Raw genomic sequence first — 10,911 nt, forward strand, 5'->3', positions numbered from 1 at the left:
CCTGATAAAGAATTCCCCCCCGCCTTTTCTGCAGGCCCCTTTAGGTACTGGAAAGCTGGTATAAGGTCTCCCCGTAGCCTTCTCTTGTCCAGGCTGAACAACCCCAACTCTCTCAGCCTCTCCTCATAGCAGAGGTGCTCCAGCCCTTGGATCATCTCATGGCCCTCCTCTGGACCCGCTCCAACAGGTCCATGTCCTTACGTTGGGGGCCCCAGAGCTGGATGCAGTACTCCAGGTGGGGTCTCATGAAAGCAGAGTAGAGGGCTTTCAGGCCACTCTATGGCTGTGACCCATATCCAGCAGACCCATTCCCCCTCCTGCCCTGGCTTGCCTGGGGGCAAAGCTGTGCTTCTCACAGGCCCAAGTATTTTCTAACTGAACACTCAACGTTTTAGGGGCTTGCTACTACCTGTTGGCTGTCACCATGTAGAAGCACTGGGAGGACTTGAAGACCAGACTGTGATTTGCATCCGGGTTTGCAAGTTTGTGGCTCATTGAACATCAAGATTAAGTATTACTGTACTTCTGCATGCCCAAACTGTGTTTTGAAGATGGGATAGGTATGATAAATAGACTTCATGTCTATTGGATGTTGAGGGAGCTATTATATTCAGAGGAGGTGGCACTGACCTAGGTGGGTAAGAGAAAAGGAAAAGCTCCATCACTGCGGAGAGAAGGAATTAGAAGGTCATACAAGCTGCGGTAGTGTGGGAAGAGAAAGAAATAAAAGGAAGGTGAATAAAGGTTTTTTTAGACCTCCTGCTCACTCCAAGAGCGACACAGCGTAACTGATGGCTTCAAAACACTGTTAGGTATTGGATGATGATTATATGCTTTGTCATAGTAAAATAAGGGCAGTATTTCTTTTTTTTTTTAAGTCATTGTTCCTGGCAAGTGGAAAATTCATGGATTCATAGAGGCATGATATGTTTTTTTCAGGTTAGAACATCTTCAGCTATAAAATTCAAAGTTGCTTTAGGTAAGTGTTCTGAGTATTTCACCTTTTCTTAAACACAGTTTCTGCCATGTTCTCATGATATTGTAACGCAACAGTATATTTGGGCATATATTTATGGGCCTCTAAACCACTTAATCTGAAGAAAACTGCTAGAATTGGAATGTATGGCTCAATGGGAGATACACCACTGAAATCGCTAGATTTTTTTTTTTTTTTTTTTCCTGATGTGTCTTCCAGAGCTCTTTTTCTTTGTTTGTCAGAGAGAAGTCTCCTGAGACCCAGAAGCTTCAGGTCAATGGAATTGCACAGTGCTGCAGTGTAGCACCCTCTGCAGAAGTGTAGGGCGCTCTGCTTGCTGCAGAAGGCTGCTGTTGTGCTTCTCTGTAAACTGTTTGCAGTAATGCCCCTGTTACCTGCAGCTTTTAGGCGGGTAGTTCCTACTTGCTAGTACAAAATAGTTTCAGCTATTACAAGAAAGCATTTAAGCACAGCTTCCTGATTTATGATGGAGAAGAGAAGTCTTCTGAGATCACTGCTCTCAAGATGCTCTCTGAGAGTGGGATGACTTTATCACTTTGAGGGGAAGGTGGGGAAAGAAGTTGGGATGTGTATCATTTTCCCCTTGCAGAGATTTTATGACCAGAACCAAAACTGAGGATGACAGTAAATCTCATTTTAAAAACAAAAGTTGGTCTACTAGTAGCCCTGGAGAGTAATTTCAACCTCTCTCACAATGGCAGGGCAGAGGACAATGACTGAACAGTTTCGACTGAACAGTTTCAACTGAAAGCCATTAACTTCTCTGGCTTTTTCCAATGTAAATCTCAAAGAGAAGAGCGATTTTTCGAGATGTATGTCAACAGACATAGTTTGTCTCAAAGATAAGGAGCCCCACAGGAATGGGCAATGGGTGGAATTCCCTACTAAGGTTCTTCGCCTACCTGCTCTTCTCATGCTTATTAACTTCCGTATATAAGCTGTCTTAGGCAGTATTTTTCCTGCAAGTCTCAGGCCAGGAGAGTGCAAGAAAGTGTAAGAGCTGTCATCTAGTTCCAGCCCCCCTGCCATGGGCAGGGACACCTCCCACTAGACCAGGTTGCTTTAAGTCCCATCCAACCTGGCCTTGAACACTTCAGGGATGGAGCCTCCACAATGCCCCTGAGCAATTTGTTCCAGTGCCTCACCAGCCTCAGCGTGAAAAATTTCTTTCTAACATCTATTCTAAATTTAACCTCTTCCAGTTTGAAGCCATTACCTTTTGTCCTATCACTATATGCACATATTTAAAAACAATGAAGGAATAAAGAAGTAGCCACACATTTTTCTTAGTTCGACGCTAAAGAGCTAATTCTACCTCCTGTTTTGGAGATTACCTTATCCTTTAAGAGCTTGATACCTTCAAGAATACTGTGAGGTTCGCGCAAGCTGCTTTGGAGGCCTTTTCTAACTTGGGAAGGTTGGAGTATCAGAGACCCATAAAGGGAGACCACTCCCAGGGTAGCCTCAACATTTTACCCGGGGAGCCAAAGGGTACGTTCATCCTTAGAAACCACAGCCTCGGAAGAAGGAGATGATATTGGACCTTAGTTGGTCTGCTCAGTGGCATCACAGGTAAGCTGTACTTCTGAGGAACCACATCACTTTTGTTAGAGGGAGAGGGTTTTAAACAAGTCTTTTCAGGTGAACATCCTCCTTGTGAAGTCAATCGGTAGAGCAGAAACATACACCTCCCACTGTCTTACAGCTATCTTTCCTGGTTGTATTTTGTGAATTGTTCAAGGGTGTAGGCGCCTGGACCTTGGCAGGTGAGGGAGGCGGGAAATGCCAAGTTTGGGAATCTGAGGGTGACAGGTTATGGAGCAAGGTTCTTGGCATTCCTCTGTGAAAGAGTAAGCTTGCCTCCTGTTGAAGGGCAGCTACCCTCCTGGAGAGGCTTGAGGTGAAACTTAGCATCCCTGAAATGTTCTGGTGGAGATGTGTTGTTTTTAGAGATAGATGGTGAGCTGTCTGACACAGAGGGATGAGTGCCCATCTTTCACGCAGATTCTTTTTCTCTAAAGTGTATGGGTCTACATCATGCTTTGTTGTTTTGTTTTTGTTTTTGTTAAGAAGGGCAGTAAAAGGCTGCCAGTGTTTTCTCACTCCTACTTTCTTCTGTGATGTTGATGTTCGAGAGTAATGACACATATTCTGATGGCCTTATCTTTACTGTAGGCAGTAGAAGAGAAGTAGAGAGTGACTAGAATACGGGTTCTTTGGGCAGTGGCTCTCTTTTTCTGTATTTGTATACTACTTAATGTATTATGAGACTAGATACAGCTCCTGTTGCTAGTTACAACTAGATAATAATAGTTATTATAATCTAGTAATAATTATTATTATTGCAGTGGAGGGTTTGAAAGACAAGGAATCATTATTTGCACGATTACAGGATAGGAAGGTCTGCTGACAAATCTTTATATAACAAGTTTTCAAGAATACATTTGTAAATACCAATTTTAATGAACTTTCCTCATTCTATTTGGGAAAAGTTCTGCTTTAATTACACTTTATACAGCTTTACTGAAATGAAATTTATGCACATACTTCTCGAATTTAATGCACTAAGTACCTCAATGTTTTCTGTGTCTGCCATGACTAAGTCATCCACTCCATTCAGCAGCAGTTAAATATTTTCTCTGTTCAGTCTTTTACTACTGATATAATAGTGGAAGCTCTTCTTGTTGCTCTTGATGTTTCTGGTAAGTCCCAGCTCCAGCTGAGCTTTGGCTTTCCTGATACAGTCCCTTTATGTCTGGGCAGTGTTTCTTGATTTTCCTTTTGTAGGCGGTCTCTGCTTCCATTGTCTGTATGCTGCCTTTTTTGTGTTGGATCTCTATCACGGGTTTCCTGTTTTGCCAGGCTGGCTTCCTGATATGTCTACTTCGTTTCCCGAGTGTAGAGGTGAGCCGTTCTTGTGCTTGAGGATGCTTTCCTCAAAGGCCAACCAACTTTACTGGGATCCTTTTTCCTTCAGAGCTGACTCCCATGGTATCACACCTACCTGTTCCCTGAATGACCAAAAGTCTGCTCTCCTGAAGCACAGGATCTGTGATCTGCTACTTGCCTTCCTCCCTCGCCGCCCTCAGGAACTTGACTCCACTATTTCATTGTCACTACAGAATTACCCACTGTCCATCAGCCCTGCTTGGACCTTCCAGTGCCTGTGCAACAAGAAATTGTCCTTCACGCCTTCCAGCCATGTCCTGGATTGGTGGCATCCTGACGCATGAAATTTCGTGATGAGGATGGGGGTCTGTGATATAGAGCCTTCCTCAGCAGAGAAAGCTTCATCTGTTTCCTTACCCGGGTCGGAGGTCTGTAACACATCCCACCAGAGTGTCATGCTTAGCAATGTTTCCTCCAACCCTGACCCACAACACAGACCTAAGCCCCACACATCTGAGCTGCTCCTTCACACCGAGGGCAGCTCCCTGCCTTCTCTGCCTGTCTCTCCTGAAGGGCTCATCTCCATCCATTGCAGCATTCCAGTTGTGTAAGCCAGCCCACCACAAGGTGCTTGCATGGAAAATACCTTGTTGAATGCACTGTCTTTGAACATCTAAGTCTATTGTCTTCATTAAACTGTGATCACCTTTAAAGGCCATGTGGCAAAAGCCATCATCTTCTAGACAGTCAGGTCCTAAGTCATTTGGGGGCTTTAATTATCAAATTGAACACGTTCAGCTCTATTTGCTGCTTGATAAAAGGCAAGTCTGAGCTCTAGAACAGTGGTAATGGGCTTGGCAGGAAAATCTTCTGTATATTTTATGTTAATCTGAAATCCCAAGTAGTTCCAACGTGAACAGTGTTAACAGTAATCTAGTTACAACGAAGAAAATACATAATTATGTGTAGCAAGACCTTTATGTGACTGAAATGTCCACATTCTTAAGCAGATAAAAGTAATCTGTGTTACCTGAACAGCCCAGAAGAGCACGCCTTGATTTAAGGCACACAGAGTTGTGAACCTCTGTGAACATGGTGGACAAGCGCCTCAACTAGGCTGTCTCTGTTGATCCCAGCCAGTGCTTCTCAATTTCCTCTCCTCGTTGTGCTAATGGCACCTCAGTCTTATCCAGACTCATTTTAACCTTCGGAACGTAATGGGCTCCCAAAGACAGGTCAGTTCACAGGCTGTTGTGCATAGTATGCCCGGTCTTTGCACAAGTCCTCACATCCTGCTTTCATATGTCTCCTTTTCAGCCCTTAAGAATTCTTTTTAATATTTTGATACCTTAATATTTTTGTGCTTTGTTTTCTGGTGGAGCTTTAGATAGTTTTTTATCAATGACTCGGTGTCTGGCTTGGCTACTAGTTTAGTTTCTCGACTTGCGACATTATTTTAAAACCAAAATTGATATGCAGAATATAATCCTTAGTTTGATAGCCTGTACCTGTGACTGGGAAACTATATCTGACCATAGGGACTACAGAGTTCTGCATTCAACTGTTTTCTGCAATGCTGCAAGGAAGAAGCCCAGGTGTTTGTGTCATCCAAAGCACTTTAAGTTTAAGTTACTTGGAACATCTAAATCGGTGGTCTCTGAAGGAGGGTACATGAGATGATCCACTGGCGTGTGGGAAGAAAATATTAGAACTTCAGTAACACATGTATATAACTTATAAATAAATGTATGTATACTGGGTGTGTGAGCTCAAAAATGTTTTACTAATAGGGGTGCATGATCAAAAGAGTTTGGAGACCACTGATCTAAATGATTTCAGTCTATTACATCCACCAAACCTGGTTGCTGTAAGAAAAGAATTTCACAGCACTCACAGGATTAGCACTGTGTTATGCACCAAGAAGCGCCTCAGATCTTATACGTATTTAGTTGTGTTTAAAAAAATACATTCTTTCAGAAAAGAGTTGCTAAGGTTTTTTTAACCAAGACTCAAATATATTGGAAACATCGATCATGTTATATTAAGCATTGATTGTTCAGCTTTACGCGCATCAAATTGGAGACCTTTCTCTTCCTCCTGAATCTTTTTTCTGAATCTTCTGCTGCCAGTCTGTGGGGGCAGGGTATGTGCTGAAATGTGAATATACTTATGAGTTGGGGATATTCATTTTGTATCTCTGTCTGAAATCTGTTGCATAGACTAAATCTTGGCTTTATGAACATAGTTATGCTTTACATATGTAAAGCATGCAATTTGTAGAATGTAGTATGAGTAGAGGTAGATGAGCATTTTCATAAAAAAATCCACTTTCCAAATTATTCATGAGAAGCTGTTGCGTGACAAAAAATAAAGTTTACATAATTTCACTAACAACATTATTGGCCATGTGTCCTGAAATGGATATGTGTATTGTTCATTTACTGAAATCTTTGTTGCTGTTAAATGAGTTTTATAGCGGTTTTGATAATGGATATAAATAATAAATAGATTAATTTCAAATTTTGTGAACAACTTCAATTTTTTTCATGATCTTCAAAAATTTTTCTATTATTGGTTTGTGTAATGCCCTGAGATGTCTCTTTAGTTTTCCCTAGTAGCTTCATATTTTGCATCATGTTCTTCCATGTTCTCTGTTTCAGTCTTGGCTGTCTATGAGTTCTTTGAAAAAGGAGTGTGTTATACTTAAATATGTGCATCAATAAAATAATGAAAACCCCTTGTGTTGTATCAAAAGTGTATATGGGAGAAACATCAGATTATCAGTAAATTTCCTGATGTCTTAGGTTTGGGTTTTGGTGATTTTTTTTAATTTTTTTTTTGGCAACAGACTTTCATTTGAGCTGGCTTGAAAAATGACGAAGGTAAATCTACAAATCTGAAAGACTTCTTTTTCCATTTTTCATTTTCTTGGACCCAGTTCTGGTCTTAGTTACATCACTGGAGATTCGGAATAGCTGATCTGTGACTGGTAAAGCATGCTTAAGAAACACTAACATTTGAAATGTAGAAAATCTCTGTGTGGTTTTAATTCCTGTTGCTTCACAGTCAAAAGTAGAAACACCAGTGAATTTTATGTACTCTTACTGTAAACTGGGGTGAGAGCAGAATTATGACAATGCTGACCACTGTTGAGGATGTCATTTTGAAGTGTTAGTAAATTATACCAAAGCATCTGTTAGCTGCTGTTTTTTTTTTTGTGTGTGTGTGGATTTTATTTGTTTGCTTGTTTGTGGGTTTTGTTTTTTTCATGGGACAGGAGGACAGACTGCTTTGTTCAGCCATGTATCTTTCTCACAATCATTTTCCTGAGAAAACTGCAGTACTGGTGGTGCACATTCATTTCTCTTGATTATCTCAGTTTTCTAGGTGTTTTTTGCTGTGTTTTAGTAGGAGTCAGATATGGTCACTCAGACTGCAGGGAATTTCTACCTAATCTATTATTTTATTTAATCTGACAATTAAACATCGCCTCCGTTTTCCGTGTCCAGATTCCTCTGTATTTTTGGGCATCTCCTGGGCAAAGATCAAACTGTATTTGTGGTACGATATGACCACACATCCTGATACAGAAAGCCTGAAACATGACCTTGTATCAGTCCTGGAGAATTGACAAATGTATTTTCACTTTTCACAAAGGAGACAAGTATTTACAGGTAGGTGTTGTGGCTGTAGTGTTGATAGATGACCAGGTAAGAGAGCTGAGGTAGTCAAAGAAGCTGTGCTATGAAAGCAGGTGGATTTGTGGTGCCTGTTTGTTCAATACAGCAGAGTAATGTCCCGATTCGCGTCATGCAGTTAGTGGTGGCCAAATTCTCCATGTCTGTGTAGCTGTACAGACCCTGCTGGGCTACCCAGGTCTACTTGTGGACAAAGTTTGCCTTGTCTCAGTACGGTTCTTTGTGTCTGTTGTAAACGTAAACTAATCCTTTTTGACCAATATTGGGACATACCTGATATCAAAGATAAGTTCTTCAGGGCACAGCAATTATTCAGATTTCTGTGTGACGTGAAAAAATTCTTGCAATAAGGGAAGGACTTCATTTAGAGCAGGTCACTTTTCTATCTTTTCAGAGTGGGGTTCTTTTGAGGTAATTTGGATAGGTGGCTTGTAATTTGCTTACCACAGAGTTGTAAATATTTGGCAGGACACCACTGGTAGTGGTCTATGAATGTCCTCATTTAGTTTAAGAAAGAAAAATAAAAAACTCCACAAACCCCACAACTCCAATTCTGTTCTCACAGGAGTTTTCATGACAATACTATTTTTGTTTTCTCTAATGCTGGGAAAAGCTAGGGATAATTCATCTATTTGCTCAGAAAATAAACTGCTAATCTCCATTCCCTATACCCCAAAACTTTCACGTACTATTATGTGGGAACCCCATGAGTACCATAGTATTGGATCAAAACCAGTCTTTTGTAGATTTCCTCAGAGAATGAAAATTGTGAATGTGGATTGGTGGAACCATGAAAGAAATTTACCCTTAAAAGCTGCTTAGGCCCTTCACATAAAAGAGCCCCAGGAGTTCTTACGCCTTGGAGCTAAAACCGTATCAATGAAATAGGAAAAAGCTTTACAGCTGCTGCTGTATGGAGACTCATGCAATACTAGCAAAGCTGTAATGAACGGGTTTCCAGGGTGTTGGGTGTGTGTATAGAAGCCAAATTTATTTTATGACTAATAGGGAGCATTTAAAAGGCTGGAGTGTTAAAGGCATAGGTGAAACTTGCGTATCAGGATGAAAATGTTGCCGAGTAACAGGAATAAGACAGAATCCTGCTAACTTCAGAAGCCTATAGGTCATGCAAAGCATTAGGCAGAGTTATTGGTCTTTGAAAATTTGCTTCCTGCTTAAGTTTTCAACAGCGTTTAACTGGGGGATAGAAATTATGCTAACTTTTCACTGAGAGTGAAAGATGCCTTTTGTGGGATAAGCTATTGATAGCCTCTGATTCTAAGAGTTATTTATATTATTATATTCTTTTATACCATTACTTACATTGTTCATTATGCGTTATTTACAGTTTTATTTGGATCTCAGAGCTAGATATGGGTAAATAACAACCCATGTAATTTGTAGACCAAAGAAAATAGTAATTGTTACACAAAGTAAATGACTAAATCCAATTTGACTTCAAAGGAAAAGAAATAGTTTAAAAGCAATATATGTGTGCTCTCAAAAGAAACTAAATAAATAAACACAAAAAAATGTTCGGACACTTCAAATTGCTGTACATTTAAATAGGAACAGTACATGTTTTAAGAGAAGTAATAAGGTGGTAGCTGATATTCTTTTCCGATACACCCTTTTGTTTGTGTCTTTATGCTGAGGAGAGATTACTTCAATATGCGGAACTTAAAAGCAGTTTGTTTGAGCTTTCGTTTAATTCTCAGGTGTCTAAAAATTATTTCCACAAATACATGCATGCCTGCAAAACTGGATGAAAAGTTATTATTACACACGTAATTTCTGTGTGCAAATCTAGAGTTTTTTATATTAAAAGGCCTTTCTGGGACAGGAAGGACCAACTGAAAATTTGGTCTGATGTATACAGCGTATCGCCTTCAGAAAGCACTGGTAGAAAAGTTGCTTGGTGAAACTGAAAGCATACATGCAACCTTTTTAACTAATGCTAACACCGTTCTGACATCCTGCTTATTATTCTGGATTTTTTTTTAATGTTCTGTGGCATGTGGAAGATGCAGTTATAGTATTTTGATGTGCTGTAGTGTATGCATGTATGTGAAATGTCATGGTGACACCTGTTGCAGTTTTAAGGTGACTTAATAGGCACTTCTCTGTAGCCACATACTTATTAGTAGAGTTTCATTAACTGATAACACCAAATTTATAGGTAACACTAGATTTGCAAGCACTCCAGAAAGATGAAATGTTTCCATTGTATCCCCTAGTATTTCTGCTGTGACTCACACAGACTAACGCTGCTGTCCCATTAAAACACTACTTCTCCGGAGAAGGTAGCAGTCTGGTGTGTACCCAGACTGAGATATCCTTTAAAGAAGATGATTTTGCAAAGTTCCTGTAAGCCACACCTTGAACATGAGCCTAATCTATCCTTCAAGGTATGACATCTAGAGACCCACCTAACCAAAATTCTGGAAAGCTTTTGAAAATCTTGACTTAAGTTATTTTTAAGAGGTATGTAGCAACTCAGGAAAACCAAGATGAGTATTAGTCTAATTTCCACAGCTGCTGGTTTCGTGTAGTGGACAGTTTGGGCTTCTGCAAATGAATTCTTTGCATACCGGTCCAGTGTTCTTGCTGTGGAGCCACAGAAGATGTTTACTTAAGCCATGAATTTAAAAACATTCATGAAGATCTTTCACTCACAAGCCATTTGCCTCAGACTCTTATCATAAGTATCTGTCTGCTTGTTTTGGCAAGTCTTTAAACTCTCCGTAACTTAGTCTACTTTAAAAGCCTTGTAAGTGTAAACAAATGCAGGTAATTTTCATTAACATGTCAGTTTATCACGCATGTTTCATTTCCAGAAGTAAGATACTTTTGGAAAAAGCATGCAACCACTGCTGAGAATGCAGTTTGAAACATAATGAATATGCAAAATTAGCAAATCTGAGAAACCATTTCCTTCATTGCACTCCTAAGGCACCACAAGCCTAAAGAAAATGTCGTGTTACCTCCCTCTTCATTTCTCAGTGCTAGGACGTTTCTTTGTCTATGCATACCTGACCCCTCCCAAGTATCTAATGGCATCAGTTTCTGACTTTTGCTTTTCCCTTTGGTAGTCTTACTACAAATAAAATAATCAGAGGTTTTGTTTATAAAAGAATAAAGACAGTGTGTACCTGGGCTTGACTATAAGACAGTGATGATACAGAAGGGAATGCAGATGCAGTAGGGAGAACGGTCTATCCAGGTTCATGTGCCAGACTGTCCTGCCATTTTGGGTAATGCTGCATGCTCCCTTGAATTTTAATCTGAACTAACAAAAAAAATCCAGTGATGACAACATTTATTTAT

Source organism: Charadrius vociferus, unplaced genomic scaffold (genome assembly GCF_000708025.1).
Source record: "Charadrius vociferus isolate BGI_N301 unplaced genomic scaffold, ASM70802v2 scaffold505, whole genome shotgun sequence".
Taxonomy (NCBI): Eukaryota; Metazoa; Chordata; class Aves; order Charadriiformes; family Charadriidae; genus Charadrius; species Charadrius vociferus.